This window comes from Ranitomeya imitator, chromosome 2 (genome assembly GCF_032444005.1).
Source record: "Ranitomeya imitator isolate aRanImi1 chromosome 2, aRanImi1.pri, whole genome shotgun sequence".
NCBI lineage: Eukaryota > Metazoa > Chordata > Amphibia > Anura > Dendrobatidae > Ranitomeya > Ranitomeya imitator.
The window spans coordinates 284,266,023-284,282,709 of NC_091283.1; positions in this window are offsets into that span (position 1 = coordinate 284,266,023).

Below are 16,687 nucleotides of genomic sequence, written 5' to 3' on the forward strand. Positions count from 1 at the left end.
AACAAAATGCAACATGTTGCGTTCGACGCAGTTCAGTGCATCGTCAAAACGACACGTGCCTGTGTACCCAATGTTAAAGATAGGGGATGCATGCAGACGTAGGCGGAGCTGAAAGAGGTGTAGCAGTGGGTGGGGCTTAACGGAGGAAGAAGGCTGCCGAACGCTGGTGTGAAACCAGTCTTAGACAGGTAAACCACTTTTGAAACAATGTTCACTTGTACAAGCATTTAACCCCTCAGTGACGGGGCCAATTTTTTAAAATCTGACCAGTGTCACTTTATGTAGTAATAACTCTGGAATGCTTCAACATATTCCATTGATTTTGAGGTTGTTTTTTTTCCTGACATATTAGACTTTATGATAATGGTAAACTTGGGCTAATGATAAACTTGGGTTAATGTTTTGCTTTATTTTGTAAAAATATCAGAAATTTTAAAAAGTTGAAATGTTCAAATTTTGAATGATTTTCCCTTTAAGGCCGGAGTCACACTAGAGAGGAATACGGACGAGTGCTATGCGAGAAAAAAAAATTGCATAGCACTCGGACCAATGTTAATCTGTTGGGCAGCTCCCATCACTTTTTTTTTTTTTCACGGCCGTATTATATGTGCGAGTGAAATTGCACTATGCTGCGATTTGCACCGTATATCAGCCGAGAATCCCCAATGAAAGTCTGTTTATGCAAGAAAAACTCATACCACACGGGCCATCAGTTTGACTTGCGAGAAATACGCAATGGTGTCCTTTTAAAGGCTTGCAATTCAGGTGCAGTGTACAGTAAAATCACACTGACAGCTTATAATATTTACAAATAGTTAATTTGTCGGCTTCTGTCAAATCATTGCAGGATAGGAGACATGGTTTACATACAGTAAACCATTGCAGAACGGTTAGATTTATATAGGTCAGTGACTAATACGGTTAGTAGTATGTGTGTGTGTAAAATTTGGGACCTGTATGTATTTAATAAAAATGTTTTCACTGAAAAAACTGGCGTGGGCTCCCACACAATTTTCTGTGCCACAGAGGGAAAGTCAGTGACTGAGGACAGATATTATAGCCTAGAGAGGGACCATGGTTATTGCCACCCCAGAAAAGGTGCATCTGTAAGATGCGCCAATTCTGGCACTCAGCCTCTGTTCTCACTGCACTGTAGCGGTGGCATATGGGGTAATAAGGGGTTAATGTCACCTTTTGTATTGTAAGGTGACAGTAGGCCAGCTTACTTATGGAGAGGTGTCTGATAGATGCCTCTCCATTACTTACCTGTGGGCTTGATGTTACTTGACAATAAAATGGTGACATCAACCCCACAAATCTGAGCCCCACTGCTACAGGGCAAGTGGGAAGAGCGAGGCTAAGTACCAGAATTGGCAGATCTATAAGATGCGCCATTTCTGGGATGGCTGAGAGCTGATGGTTTTTAGCCTCTGGGGCTGCCAATATCCATGGCCTCTTCACAGACTATTAATATCAGCCTACAGCTTTTATAGGGGGACCCCATGTCAATATTTTGTGTCCCACTGTAAAATAGCCAGTAAAGGCTAAGCAAACAGCTGTGAGCTGATATTAATAGCCTGGGAACCTTTATGGTTATTGGCTCCTTTCCAGAATATTAACATCAGCTGTCAGCTTTCCCTCTGCTGGTTATGAAAATTATGCCGTGCTAGATATAGACACTGACATTCACAGCAGCGCGTCCGCCCCGATGCTCTTTTCTGACTCCTTTCTCAGGCCCCCAAAAAAGTGTTAACTAAGTACCCTTTATTTTCTTGCACTGTAGCCGTTCACTTACTACAGGGTATTCAAACATTGTTTCTGCGCCCCCCCCCCCCACATAAAGTACGACCACTATCTATATGCCTTTATATACAGCATTCTAGAATGCTGTGTATATATAGTAGGCCCACTGCCTGTATACCCTTATATACAGCATTTTATAAAGCACAACCACTATTTGTATGCCCTTAAGACTTGCCTAGCCCCATACAATGGGCTTTGCTAGTCTTAATCCGGGGCCTTCTCCTCTTCTATCACCGTCCTTCTTTCTTTGAGTCTATGACGCGTCCTATGTCATCCACACGGTGTCTTCCATCGTGCTCCTGTGCATCGCACTTCTTTCTGCCCGTTGCAGTACTTTGCTTTGTGCTCGGCAGAGAAGTGTTCCTGCACAGAAGCGTGATGAGGGAGGTTGTGTGGATGATGTAGAACACATCATCCACGGGAAGGACTGTGCCGGATGAAGACCAGCGCCAAACATAACACCGGACCGCCCTGTAGGTGAGTATAAGAAGTTATTTACATTATGCACGTTGGCTTAGGGACATACCGTATATACTCGAGTAGAAGCTGAACACCCCCCCCCCCCTAATTTTGCCACAAAAAACTGGGAAAACTTAATGACTCGAGTATAAGCCTTAGGGTGGAAAATGCAGCAGCTACTGGTAAATGTCAAAAATAAAAATAGATACCAATAAAAGTAAAATTAATTGAGACATCAGTAGGTTAAGTGTTTTTGAATATCCATATTGAATGAGGAGCCCCATATAATGCTCCATAAAGTTTATGATGGCCCCATAAGATGCCTCATATTAAAATATGCCCCATATAATGCTGCACAAATGTTAATAATGGCCCCATAAGATGCTTCATAGAAACTTTTGCCCCATACAATGCTGCATAAAGGTTGATGGCCCCATAAGATGCTCCATAGATTTTACTCCATAGATTATGCCCCATGAGATGCTCCACACATTATGCCCCATGAGATGCTCCACACATTATGCCCCATTTGCTGTTGCTGCGAATAAAATAAAAAAAAAAAAACACATACTCGCCTCTCTTCGCTCAGGCCCCCGGCACTTTCCACTGCTGCGCGCTGCTCTGTCTTCCATCCTCTGCACTGACTGTTCAGGCAGAGGGCAGCGCGCACACTAACTACGTCATCGTGCCCTCTGACCTAAACAGTCACAGCCAGAGGACAGAGCGGCCCGCAGTGGTGGAAAGGGGAGAGGTGAATATCGCGCAATGCTCACCTCCCCCGTCATACTCACCTGCCCCCGACGCGGTCCCTGGCAGCTTCTCACTGTCAGATGGTCTCCGGGAGTCGGCAGCGTCTTCCTATGTTCAGCTGTCACGGACAGCTCATTAAAGTAATGAATATGCATCCATATTCATTAATGAGCGGTTCCACGTGACCGTTGAACAAAGGAAGAGCTGCCCGGAGACCATCGGACATGCAGGGACCGCGCCGGGAGCAGGTGAGTATGTGACAGCCGCCGCTCCCCCTCCCCCGCCGACAATGACTTGAGTATAAGCCGAGAGGGTCACTTTCAGCCCAAAAAAGTGGGCTGAAAATCTCGGCTTATGCTCGAGTATATACGGTATGTACGGTACAGCACTGTAGAAGGGTGTGTATAAGGGCATATAGGTTCTGGTGGTACAATATATGGGGAAAACCTGGTGACAGGTTCCCTTTAAGAAACCTATGGAACTAGGTAAAAAATAGCATTTTTTGGATGGTGAAAAACTTGTAATTTAAATATTGATGAAGGCTGAGCTGCAGGTGGTCTGTGTCTCTTCATAAGTTTAAGGCCGGGGTCACACTAGCGTAGAATACGGACGAGCGCTATGTGAGAAAACATCGCATGGCACTCGAACCAGTGTTAATCTATGGGGCAGATCACATCTGTGATTATTTTTTCATGCCGAATCGGCATACGAGAACAATCGCAGCATATATACCTGACAGGGGCCCATACATTCTGATATCATCAGTAATATATACCTGACAGGGGCCCATACATTCTGATATCATCAGTAATATATACCTGACAGGGGCCCATACATTCTGATATCATCACTAATATATACCTGACAGGGGCCCATACATTCTGATATCATCACTAATATATACCTGACAGGGGCCCGTACATTCTGATATCATCAGTAATATATACTTGACAGGGGCCCGTACATTCTGATACCATCAATAATATATATACCTGACAGGAGCCCATACATTCTGATATCAATAATATATACCTGACAGGGGCCCATACATTCTGATACCATCATTAATATATACCTGACAGGAGCCCATACATTCTGACATCAATAATATATACCTGACAGGAGCCCATACATTCTGACATCAATAATATATACCTGACAGGAGCCCATACATTCTGATACCATCACTAATATATACCTGACAGGGGCACATACATTCTGATATCATCACTAATATATACCTGACAGGAGCCCATACATTCTGATATCAATAATATATACCTGATAGGGGCCCATACATTCTGATATCATCAATAACATATACCTGACAGGGGCCCGTACATTCTGATATCAATAATAATATATACCTGACAGGGGCCCATACATTCTGATACCATCATTAATATATACCTGACAGGAGCCCATACATTCTGATACCATCACTAATATATACCTGACAGGAGCCCATACATTCTGATACCATCACTAATATATACCTGACAGGGGCCCATACATTCTGATATCATCACTAATATATACCTGACAGGAGCCCATACATTCTGATATCAATAATATATACCTGATAGGGGTGCTGATAGGGGTTACCTGATGCAGGTAACTGGTTCATGCAGCTTTACATGAACACCTGAGCCTTACACTATAGCTGGCCCGAATAACTAAAGCAATTGTTACCATCCACCTCTCGTGTCTCCCCTTTTCCCCATAGTTTGTAAGCTTGCGAGCAGGGCCCTCACTCCTCCTGGTATCTGTTTTGAACTGTATTTCTGTTATGCTGTAATGTCTATTGTCTGTACAAGTCCCCTCTATAATTTGTAAAGCGCTGCGGAATATGTTGGCGCTATATAAATAAAATTATTATTATTATTATATCATCAATAACATATACCTGACAGGGGCCCGTACATTCTGATATCAATAATAATATATACCTGACAGGGGCCCATACATTCTGATACCATCAATAATATATATACCTGACAGGGGCCCATACATTCTGATATCAATAATATATACCTGACAGGAGCCCATACATTCTGATACCATCACTAATATATACCTGACAGGAGCCCATACATTCTGACATCAATAATATATACCTGACAGGAGCCCATACATTCTGATACCATCATTAATATATACCTGACAGGAGCCCATACATTCTGACATCAATAATATATACCTGACAGGAGCCCATACATTCTGATACCATCACTAATATATACCTGACAGGAGCCCATACATTCTGACATCAATAATATATACCTGACAGGAGCCCATACATTCTGATACCATCATTAATATATACCTGACGGGGCCATACATTCTGACATCAATAATATACACGTGACAGGAGCCCGTACAGTCTATATCTACAATAATATATACCTGACAGGAGCCCGTACAGTCTGTATCTACAATAATATATACCTGACAGGAGCCCGTACAGTCTATATCTACAATAATATATACCTGACAGGAGCCCGTACAGTCTGTATCTACAATAATATATACCTGACAGGAGCCCATACAGTCTGTATCTACCATACTATATACCTGACAGGAGCCCGTACAGTCTGTATCTACCATACTATATACCTGACAGGAGCCCGTACAGTCTGTATCTACAATAATATATACCTGACAGGAGCCCGAACAGTCTGTATCTACCATACTATATACCTGACAGGAGCCCATACAGTCTGTATCTACAATAATATATACCTGACAGGAGCCCGTACAGTCTGTATCTACAATAATATATACCTGACAGGAGCCCGTACAGTCTGTATCTACAATACTATATACCTGACAGGAGCCCGTACAGTCTGTATCTACCATACTATATACCTGACAGGAGTCCGTACAGTCTGTATCTACAATAATATATACCTGACAGGAGCCCGTACAGTCTGTATCTACAATACTATATACCTGACAGGAGCCCGTACAGTCTGTATCTACCATACTATATACCTGACAGGAGCCCGTACAGTCTGTATCTACCATACTATATACCTGACAGGAGCCCGTACAGTCTGTATCTACCATACTATATACCTGACAGGAGCCCGTACAGTCTGTATCTACAATAATATATACCTGACAGGAGCCCGTACAGTCTGTATCTACCATACTATATACCTGACAGGAGCCCGTACAGTCTGTATCTACCATACTATATACCTGACAGGAGTCCGTACAGTCTGTATCTACCATACTATATACCTGACAGGAGTCCGTACAGTCTGTATCTACAATAATATATACCTGACAGGAGCCCGTACAGTCTGTATCTACAATAATATACACCTGACAGGAGCCCGTACAGTCTATATCTACAATAATATATACCTGACAGGAGCCCGTACAGTCTATATCTACAATAATATATACCTGACAGGAGTCTGTACAGTCTGTGTCTACCATACTATATACCTGACAGGGGCCCATACAGTCTAGTGTCTTCACCAGTGAGCTGACTAAACTGTATGGGCTGCAGTCAGGACCTGGCAGGAGCCCATATATTCTGCTGGTTTTAATAATTTATACCTTGAAGGAGCACATACAGTCTAGTGTCATGTATTTACTGCAGTCAGGGCCAGGCAGCAGCCCATAAAGTCTGCTATCTTCAATAATATATACCTGACAGGAGCCCATACATTCTGATACCATCACTAATATATACCTGACAGGAGCCCATACATTCTGACATCAATAATATATACCTGACAGGAGCCCATACATTCTGATACCATCATTAATATATACCTGACGGGGCCATACATTCTGACATCAATAATATACACGTGACAGGAGCCCGTACAGTCTATATCTACAATAATATATACCTGACAGGAGCCCGTACAGTCTGTATCTACAATAATATATACCTGACAGGAGCCCGTACAGTCTATATCTACAATAATATATACCTGACAGGAGCCCGTACAGTCTGTATCTACAATAATATATACCTGACAGGAGCCCATACAGTCTGTATCTACAATAATATATACCTGACAGGAGCCCGAACAGTCTGTATCTACCATACTATATACCTGACAGGAGCCCATACAGTCTGTATCTACAATAATATATACCTGACAGGAGCCCATACAGTCTGTATCTACAATAATATATACCTGACAGGAGCCCGTACAGTCTGTATCTACAATAATATATACCTGACAGGAGCCCGTACAGTCTGTATCTACAATACTATATACCTGACAGGAGCCCGTACAGTCTGTATCTACCATACTATATACCTGACAGGAGTCCGTACAGTCTGTATCTACAATAATATATACCTGACAGGAGCCCGTACAGTCTGTATCTACAATAATATATACCTGACAGGAGCCCGTACAGTCTGTATCTACCATACTATATACCTGACAGGAGCCCGTACAGTCTGTATCTACCATACTATATACCTGACAGGAGTCCGTACAGTCTGTATCTACCATACTATATACCTGACAGGAGTCCGTACAGTCTGTATCTACAATAATATATACCTGACAGGAGCCCGTACAGTCTGTATCTACAATAATATACACCTGACAGGAGCCCGTACAGTCTATATCTACAATAATATATACCTGACAGGAGCCCGTACAGTCTATATCTACAATAATATATACCTGACAGGAGTCTGTACAGTCTGTGTCTACCATACTATATACCTGACAGGGGCCCATACAGTCTAGTGTCTTCACCAGTGAGCTGACTAAACTGTATGGGCTGCAGTCAGGACCTGGCAGGAGCCCATATATTCTGCTGGTTTTAATAATTTATACCTTGAAGGAGCACATACAGTCTAGTGTCATGTATTTACTGCAGTCAGGGCCAGGCAGCAGCCCATAAAGTCTGCTATCTTCAATAATATATACCTGACAGGAGCCCATACATTCTGATACCATCACTAATATATACCTGACAGGAGCCCATACATTCTGACATCAATAATATATACCTGACAGGAGCCCATACATTCTGATACCATCATTAATATATACCTGACGGGGCCATACATTCTGACATCAATAATATACACGTGACAGGAGCCCGTACAGTCTATATCTACAATAATATATACCTGACAGGAGCCCGTACAGTCTGTATCTACAATAATATATACCTGACAGGAGCCCGTACAGTCTATATCTACAATAATATATACCTGACAGGAGCCCGTACAGTCTGTATCTACAATAATATATACCTGACAGGAGCCCATACAGTCTGTATCTACAATAATATATACCTGACAGGAGCCCGAACAGTCTGTATCTACAATAATATATACCTGACAGGAGCCCGTACAGTCTGTATCTACAATACTATATACCTGACAGGAGCCCGTACAGTCTGTATCTACCATACTATATACCTGACAGGAGTCCGTACAGTCTGTATCTACAATAATATATACCTGACAGGAGCCCGTACAGTCTGTATCTACAATACTATATACCTGACAGGAGCCCGTACAGTCTGTATCTACCATACTATATACCTGACAGGAGCCCGTACAGTCTGTATCTACCATACTATATACCTGACAGGAGCCCGTACAGTCTGTATCTACCATACTATATACCTGACAGGAGCCCGTACAGTCTGTATCTACAATAATATATACCTGACAGGAGCCCATACAGTCTGTATCTACCATACTATATACCTGACAGGAGCCCGTACAGTCTATATCTACAATAATATATACGTGACAGGAGCCCGTACAGTCTATATCTACAATAATATATACCTGACAGGAGCCCATACAGTCTGTATCTACAATAATATATACCTGACAGGAGCCCATACAGTCTGTATCTACAATAATATATACCTGACAGGAGCCCGTACAGTCTGTATCTACAATAATATATACCTGACAGGAGCCCGTACAGTCTGTATCTACAATACTATATACCTGACAGGAGCCCGTACAGTCTGTATCTACCATACTATATACCTGACAGGAGCCTGTACAGTCTGTATCTACCATACTATATACCTGACAGGAGTCCGTACAGTCTGTATCTACAATAATATATACCTGACAGAAGCCCGTACAGTCTGTATCTACAATAATATACACCTGACAGGAGCCCGTACAGTCTATATCTACAATAATATATACCTGACAGGAGCCCGTACAGTCTATATCTACAATAATATATACCTGACAGGAGCCCGTACAGTCTGTATCTACAATAATATACACCTGACAGGAGCCCGTACAGTCTATATCTACAATAATATACACCTGACAGGAGCCCGTACAGTCTATATCTACAATAATATATACCTGACAGGAGCCCGTACAGTCTGTATCTACAATAATATATACCTGACAGGAGTCTGTACAGTCTGTGTCTACCATACTATATACCTGACAGGGGCCCATACAGTCTGTATCTACAATAATATATACCTGACAGGAGCCCGTACAGTCTAGTGTCTTCACCAGTGAGCTGACTAGACTGTATGGGCTGCAGTCAGGACCTGGCAGGAGCCCATATATTCTGCTGGTTTTAATAATGTATACCTTGAAGGAGCACATACAGTCTAGTGTCATGTATTTACTGCAGTCAGGGCCAGGCAGCAGCCCATAAAGTCTGCTATCTTCAATAATATATACCTGACTGCAGCCCATACAGTCTAGCATCTTCAGTAGTGAGCCGGCTACACTGTATGGGCTGCAGTCAGGACCTGGAAGGAGCCCATACACTCTAGCATCTTCACAGTGAGCCGGCTAGAGTGTATGGGCTGAAGTCAGGTGACCTGGAAGGAGCCCATACACTCTAGGCTCAACCCAGACGGTAGAGGCTAAATCCAAGTCGGCTAAGGGACCTCTGCTGACGTCGTGCCCATGTGACCGGAAGGGGCGGTGCTTCTTCCTCCATAGAGCAGACAGAGCAGACAGGAGGGAGCTGTGGATCTCATGGCGGGATTTCGAGGATTTTGTACAAGATTTGGAGTGGTTTGGGTCGTTCTCCATAGTCACAGATCAGGTAAGTGGGAGTCTGCCTGGGGAGAAAGGGGTGATGTTGCATGGGGCTGCATGTGCATGCTGGACGGGGGTCTGCCTGGAGAGAAGGGGTTGATGCTTGCATGGGGGTGCATGTGCATGCAGGACGGGGGGTCTGCCTGGGGAGAAAGGGGTGATGCTTGCGTGGGGCTGCATGTGCATGGGGCTGCATGTGCATGCTGGATGGGGGTCTGCCTGGAGAGAAGGGGGTGATGCTTGCATGGGGCTGCATGTGCATGCTTGAGGGGACTTGCATGGGGCTGCATGTGCATGCTGGAGGGGGTCTGCCTGGGGAGAAGGGGGTGATGTTTGCATGGGGCTGCATGTGAATGCAGGACGGGGGGTCTGCCTGGGGAGAAAGGGGTGATGCTTGCGTGGGGCTGCATGTGCATGGGACTGCATGTGCATGCTGGAGGGGGGTCTGCCTGGGGAGAAGGGGTGGTGATGTTTGCATGGGGCTGCATGTGAATGCAGGACGGGGGGGGTCTGCCTGGGGAGAAAGGGGTGATGCTTGCGTGGGGCTGCATGTGCATGGGGCTGCATGTGCATGCTGGATGGGGGTCTGCCTGGAGAGAAGGGGGTGATGCTTGCATGGGGCTGCATGTGCATGCTTGAGGGGACTTGCATGGGGCTGCATGTGCATGCTGGAGGGGGTTTGCCTGGGGAGAAGGGGGTGATGTTTGCATGGGGCTGCATGTGAATGCAGGACGGGGGGTCTGCCTGGGGAGAAAGGGGTGATGCTTGCGTGGGGCTGCATGTGCATGGGGCTGCATGTGCATGCTGGATGGGGGTCTGCCTGGAGAGAAGGGGGTGATGCTTGCATGGGGCTGCATGTGCATGCTTGAGGGGGCTTGCATGGGGCTGCATGTGCATGCTGGAGGGGGTCTGCCTGGGGAGAAGGGGGTGATGTTTGCATGGGGCTGCATGTGAATGCAGGACGGGGGGTCTGCCTGGGGAGAAAGGGGTGATGCTTGCGTGGGGCTGCATGTGCATGGGGCTGCATGTGCATGCTGGATGGGGGTCTGCCTGGAGAGAAGGGGGTGATGCTTGCATGGGGCTGCATGTGCATGCTTGAGGGGACTTGCATGGGGCTGCATGTGCATGCTGGAGGGGGTCTGCCTGGGGAGAAGGGGGTGATGTTTGCATGGGGCTGCATGTGAATGCAGGACGGGGGGTCTGCCTGGGGAGAAAGGGGTGATGCTTGCGTGGGGCTGCATGTGCATGGGACTGCATGTGCATGCTGGAGGGGGGTCTGCCTGGGGAGAAGGGGTGGTGATGTTTGCATGGGGCTGCATGTGAATGCAGGACGGGGGGGGTCTGCCTGGGGAGAAAGGGGTGATGCTTGCGTGGGGCTGCATGTGCATGGGGCTGCATGTGCATGCTGGATGGGGGTCTGCCTGGAGAGAAGGGGGTGATGCTTGCATGGGGCTGCATGTGCATGCTTGAGGGGACTTGCATGGGGCTGCATGTGCATGCTGGAGGGGGTTTGCCTGGGGAGAAGGGGGTGATGTTTGCATGGGGCTGCATGTGAATGCAGGACGGGGGGTCTGCCTGGGGAGAAAGGGGTGATGCTTGCGTGGGGCTGCATGTGCATGGGGCTGCATGTGCATGCTGGATGGGGGTCTGCCTGGAGAGAAGGGGGTGATGCTTGCATGGGGCTGCATGTGCATGCTTGAGGGGGCTTGCATGGGGCTGCATGTGCATGCTGGAGGGGGTCTGCCTGGGGAGAAGGGGGTGATGTTTGCATGGGGCTGCATGTGAATGCAGGACGGGGGGTCTGCCTGGGGAGAAAGGGGTGATGCTTGCGTGGGGCTGCATGTGCATGGGACTGCATGTGCATGGGACTGCATGTGCATGCTGGACGGGGGTCTGCCTGGGGAGAAGGGGGTAATGTTGCTTTCATGGGGCTGCATGTGCATGCTGGAGGGGGGTCTGCCTGGGGAGAAGGGGTGGTGATGTTTGCATGGGGCTGCATGTGCATGCTGGAGGGGGTCTGCCTTGGGGGAAGTGAGTGATGTTGCTTGCATGGGGCTGCATGTGCATGCTGGAGGGGGGCTTGCATGGGGCTGCATGTGCATGCTGGAGGGGGTCTGCCTGGGGAGAAGGGGGTGATGTTTGCATGGGGCTGCACGTGCATGCAGGACGGGGGGGTCTGCCTGGGGAGAAGGGGGTAATGTTGCTTGCATGGGGCTACATGTGTATAGTGGAGGGGGGTCTGCCTGGAGAGAAGGGGGTGATGCTTTCATGGGGCTGCATGTGCATGCTGGAGGGGGGTCTGCCTGGGGAGAAGGGGGTGATGTTTGCATAGGACTGCACACTGGAGGGGCCTGCCAGGGGACAGGGGTGATGCTTGCATAGGACTGCACGCTGGAGAGGCCTGCCTGGGGACAGGGGTGATGCTTGCATGGGACTGCACGCTGGAGGGGCCTGCCTGGGGATGGGGGTGACATTGCTTGCCTGGGACTGTGTGCTGGAGGGGCCTGCCTGGGGAAGGGGGTGATGTTGCTTGCCTGGGACTGCGTGCTGGAGGGGCCTGCCTGGGGAAGGGAGACTGCATGCTGGAGGTCTCTGTTGGAAGGGGGTCATGTTCCTTGCGAGCGGGGCTGGGTGTCTGTTGGGAAGGGGGGCAGCGTGCTGGGGGTCTCTGGGGAAGAGAGGCTGTGTGCTGGAGTCTCTGTTGGGAAGGGGGTCATGTTGCATGCGTGGGGGATCTGTGTGCAGGGGGGTCTACCTGCTGAGTGGGGCTGATGTTATTTGCATGGGTCTGCATGGTGTGGGGGGCTGTTGTCACATACTGTGCAGGTCAGTGTGTGATGTCACTTGCGGTGGGGGGGGTGTAGGGAAGTATAGTGCTACCTGTGAGGGGGCGAACAGGGGAGGGGATGAATGATGATGGAGATCTGAGGGATTGATATTACTTAACATGAGAATCTCTGCCTGATGGTGAGTCGGTCCTGTTGTGTTTTTTTTTTTAAATAAAACTTTCTCATTAATATTATTGGGCGCACATGACGTCAGGATGATGACTGACCTATGACCTCTGGGAGCAAAACTGCGTGATAATGTCTCCAGATCCCGGGCTTTATTCTCTCGCACGCTATTCTGTTCAGTATTAGCCTGGTGGCCACTGGTGTCAGCCACTACTTGAGTTTTCTACATGATTTTTTCTGTTTTATTCTAGGTATTGTGGCTTTTCCCCATCCTGTGTCCTCCAGAGCAGTGACCTCCCTACAGATGTCATTTCATCACTGGACTTCTCTTCACCAAGTGGAATGCTTGTGCCCCCACAATCCATGCGAGGATCCAAAGTGATGGCACTGTGGGTGTCTGATAATGTCAGATAGATGAGTATATTTCCTACAAAAAACCCCCAAGAAAGCAAAGGGTCCCTCCGCCTCCCCGGCCCCGTCGGGTCCCTCCGCCTCCCCGGCCCCGTCGGGTCCCTCCGCCTCCCCGGCCCCGTCGGGTCCCTCCGCCTCCCCGGCCCCGTCGGGTCCCTCCGCCTCCCCGGCCCCGGCGGGTCCCTCCCCGGCCCCGGCGGGTCCCTCCCCGGCCCCGGCGGGTCCCTCCCCGGCCCCGGCGGGTCCCTCCCCGGCCCCGGCGGGTCCCTCCCCGGCCCCGGCGGGTCCCTCCCCGGCCCCGGCGGGTCCCTCCCCGGCCCCGGCGGGTCCCTCCCCGGCCCCGGCGGGTCCCTCCCCGGCCCCGGCGGGTCCCTCCCCGGCCCCGGCGGGTCCCTCCCCGGCCCCGGCGGGTCCCTCCCCGGCCCCGGCGGGTCCCTCCCCGGCCCCGGCGGGTCCCTCCCCGGCCCCGGCGGGTCCCTCCCCGGCCCCGGCGGGTCCCTCCCCGGCCCCGGCGGGTCCCTCCCCGGCCCCGGCGGGTCCCTCCCCGGCCCCGGCGGGTCCCTCCCCGGCCCCGGCGGGTCCCTCCCCGGCCCCGGCGGGTCCCTCCCCGGCCCCGGCGGGTCCCTCCCCGGCCCCGGCGGGTCCCTCCCCGGCCCCGGCGGGTCCCTCCCCGGCCCCGGCGGGTCCCTCCCCGGCCCCGGCGGGTCCCTCCCCGGCCCCGGCGGGTCCCTCCCCGGCCCCGGCGGGTCCCTCCCCGGCCCCGGCGGGTCCCTCCCCGGCCCCGGCGGGTCCCTCCCCGGCCCCGGCGGGTCCCTCCCCGGCCCCGGCGGGTCCCTCCCCGGCCCCGGCGGGTCCCTCCCCGGCCCCGGCGGGTCCCTCCCCGGCCCCGGCGGGTCCCTCCCCGGCCCCGGCGGGTCCCTCCCCGGCCCCGGCGGGTCCCTCCCCGGCCCCGGCGGGTCCCTCCCCGGCCCCGGCGGGTCCCTCCCCGGCCCCGGCGGGTCCCTCCCCGGCCCCGGCGGGTCCCTCCCCGGCCCCGGCGGGTCCCTCCCCGGCCCCGGCGGGTCCCTCCCCGGCCCCGGCGGGTCCCTCCCCGGCCCCGGCGGGTCCCTCCCCGGCCCCGGCGGGTCCCTCCCCGGCCCCGGCGGGTCCCTCCCCGGCCCCGGCGGGTCCCTCCCCGGCCCCGGCGGGTCCCTCCCCGGCCCCGGCGGGTCCCTCCCCGGCCCCGGCGGGTCCCTCCCCGGCCCCGGCGGGTCCCTCCCCGGCCCCGGCGGGTCCCTCCCCGGCCCCGGCGGGTCCCTCCCCGGCCCCGGCGGGTCCCTCCCCGGCCCCGGCGGGTCCCTCCCCGGCCCCGGCGGGTCCCTCCCCGGCCCCGGCGGGTCCCTCCCCGGCCCCGGCGGGTCCCTCCCCGGCCCCGGCGGGTCCCTCCCCGGCCCCGGCGGGTCCCTCCCCGGCCCCGGCGGGTCCCTCCCCGGCCCCGGCGGGTCCCTCCCCGGCCCCGGCGGGTCCCTCCCCGGCCCCGGCGGGTCCCTCCCCGGCCCCGGCGGGTCCCTCCCCGGCCCCGGCGGGTCCCTCCCCGGCCCCGGCGGGTCCCTCCCCGGCCCCGGCGGGTCCCTCCCCGGCCCCGGCGGGTCCCTCCCCGGCCCCGGCGGGTCCCTCCCCGGCCCCGGCGGGTCCCTCCCCGGCCCCGGCGGGTCCCTCCCCGGCCCCGGCGGGTCCCTCCCCGGCCCCGGCGGGTCCCTCCCCGGCCCCGGCGGGTCCCTCCCCGGCCCCGGCGGGTCCCTCCCCGGCCCCGGCGGGTCCCTCCCCGGCCCCGGCGGGTCCCTCCCCGGCCCCGGCGGGTCCCTCCCCGGCCCCGGCGGGTCCCTCCCCGGCCCCGGCGGGTCCCTCCCCGGCCCCGGCGGGTCCCTCCCCGGCCCCGGCGGGTCCCTCCCCGGCCCCGGCGGGTCCCTCCCCGGCCCCGGCGGGTCCCTCCCCGGCCCCGGCGGGTCCCTCCCCGGCCCCGGCGGGTCCCTCCCCGGCCCCGGCGGGTCCCTCCCCGGCCCCGGCGGGTCCCTCCGCCTCCCCCCAAAATTCAAGTTGAGCTAAGCCAACCAGCATCAGGGGCTTATCTACAGCATTCTGTAATGCTGTTGCTGTATATAAGCCCCCGATGTATCCTAAAAGATGAGAAAAAGAGGTTATAATATACTCACGCAGGCAGTCCGATCCTTGGGCGTCGCGGTCCGGGGCCTCACATCTTGTTAGGATGACGTTCTCTTCTTGTCTTCACGCTGCGGTGCGCAGGCGCCAGGAAAGGTCAGAGAAGCCTGGGGCCTGCGCACTGCAGTACTTTGTGCTGGAGCCGCAGTGAGAAGACAAGCAGAGGACGTCATCTGATGAAGATAGGAGGTGCTGGACCGGATCGCGATGCCCATTGGACAGGACCGGGACTGTCCCTGGGTGAGTATAATCTAACCTCTTTTTCTCATTTGTTTAGGATACATCGGGGGCTTATCTACAGCATTACAGAATGCTGTAGATAAGCCCCTGATGCTGGTGGGCTTAGCTCACCCTTAATTTTGGGGGTGACGAGTTCCCTTTAAGCACCACAATACAATTTTTGCAGCTAAAGCACAGGGGACCTCGGTACAAAATGTGTTTTGCTTTTTTATCATTAATCTGTCTTTAATGTTTAATTTATTGTTTTGATTTCTAAAACACAACTTATTCATTTGTATTTATTCATATATTTATATATCTCTTTTATTTCTAACTATTTGACTTGTAATAAAATTGTTTGACAGCTATGAGTTGAATTTTCATTTTTATATTTCTTAAGCGCGGGGTGACATTAGTGGAGAGTAAGGAGTTGGATCTGTATCAGGCTGAGTTTACACATTGCAGGTTATTGGGGAAACTATCTGTAGAGATGTCCTCACCAGTAGACCGGACCCGCACTTGGGTGTTTTTTTTAAATCCATAATTGTTTTTTCTGTAAAAGACATGGCTTCCTCTGAGGGTGCTGCTGCCACCACTGATGGGACAGGCTGTGGCATATTTTCCAGAGGAATAATGTATCTCTGGAATATTAGGCAATATTTACATACTTTTTTATTTTTTTTGTACTAATGGTTTACAAAATTCTGACAACCTGTGACACAGCTGGAATGAATGTGTCGCATGTATTTGTCTTGCTCCATCAATTAAGGAATGTTTCCCTCAGACCTCCTGGAGACTTCACAACCCTGGATCAGACCTAAATCACAGGACAATAAAACCTCACCCTCCTCAT